Genomic DNA, 1,125 nt, shown 5'->3' with positions numbered 1-1,125 from the left:
TCTCACTACCATTACAACCGTTCCCTAACAATGGATAATGTCCTATACTAATTACTCTCCCGCTCAATCACGGAGACGAGTTTTCCACGGTTTCCACCCCTCCCTCCATACCGCAGCAACACGAGTTTTTTCCACCCCTTTCAGAACGCGCTCTTCGCGCCACAAAGCCGCCCCAAGACGCGCGAGCAATGAGCATCGAGCTTAAACATATCGCAAACGTCAAACATAATATAACGGGATTAATATATATCGCGCACGTGCGACATGTTTGTCACAAGGCGCAAAAAATAATTATAAAAGGAATGCAACACGAGGACTTCCCAGGAGGTCACCCATCCTAGTACTACTCTCGCCCAAGCACGCTTTACTTCGGAGTTCTGATGGGATCCGGTGCTTTAGTGCTGGTATGATCGCATCCGACATGTTTCCCCGTCTTCGTCCCTTATGCTTGCCACTCCCAGGTCCGCTCCAAAGACGATTCTACACTCTCACTACCATTACAACCGTTCCCTAACAATGGATAATGTCCTATACTACTTACTCTCCCGCTCAATCACGGAGACGAGTTTTCCACGGTTTCCACCCCTCCCTCCATACCGCAGCAACACGAGTTTTTTCCACCCCTTTCAGAACGCGCTCCTCGCGCCACAAAGCCGCCCCAAGACGCGCGAGCAATGAGCATCGAGCTTAAACATATCGCAAACGTCAAACATAATATAACGGGATTAATATATATCGCGCACGTGCGACATGTTTGTCACAAGGCGCAAAAAATAATTATAAAAGGAATGCAACACGAGGACTTCCTAGGAGGTCACCCATCCTAGTACTACTCTCGCCCAAGCACGCTTAACTTCGGAGTTCTGATGGGATCCGGTGCTTTAGTGCTGGTATGATCGCATCCGACATGTTTCCCCGTCTTCGTCCCTTATGCTTGCCACTCCCAGGTCCGCTCCAAAGACGATTCTACATTCTCACTACCATTACAACCGTTCCCTAACAATGGATAATGTCCTATACTACTTACTCTCCCGCTCAATCACGGAGACGAGTTTTCCACGGTTTCCACCCCTCCCTCCATACCGCAGCAACACAAGTTTTTTCCACCCCTTTCAGAACGCGCTC

At 49.2% G+C, this 1,125-nt stretch overlaps 2 non-coding genes across 2 annotated transcripts; both read right to left on the bottom strand.

Moving 5' to 3' along the window:
- Positions 1–299: 299 nt before the first annotated feature.
- On the bottom strand, positions 300–418 carry LOC123178718 (5S ribosomal RNA). Its single transcript, XR_006489797.1, has one exon. It is a non-coding gene; the product is annotated as a 5S ribosomal RNA (ribosomal RNA).
- A 367-nt stretch (positions 419–785) lies between these two features.
- On the bottom strand, positions 786–904 carry LOC123178719 (5S ribosomal RNA). The gene has a single exon (XR_006489798.1). It is a non-coding gene; the product is annotated as a 5S ribosomal RNA (ribosomal RNA).
- Positions 905–1,125: the final 221 nt, after the last annotated feature.

The sequence above is a fragment of the Triticum aestivum genome, unplaced genomic scaffold (genome assembly GCF_018294505.1).
Source record: "Triticum aestivum cultivar Chinese Spring unplaced genomic scaffold, IWGSC CS RefSeq v2.1 scaffold3293, whole genome shotgun sequence".
Taxonomy (NCBI): domain Eukaryota; kingdom Viridiplantae; phylum Streptophyta; class Magnoliopsida; order Poales; family Poaceae; genus Triticum; species Triticum aestivum.
This window is presented reverse-complemented; position numbering and strand designations above follow the sequence as displayed.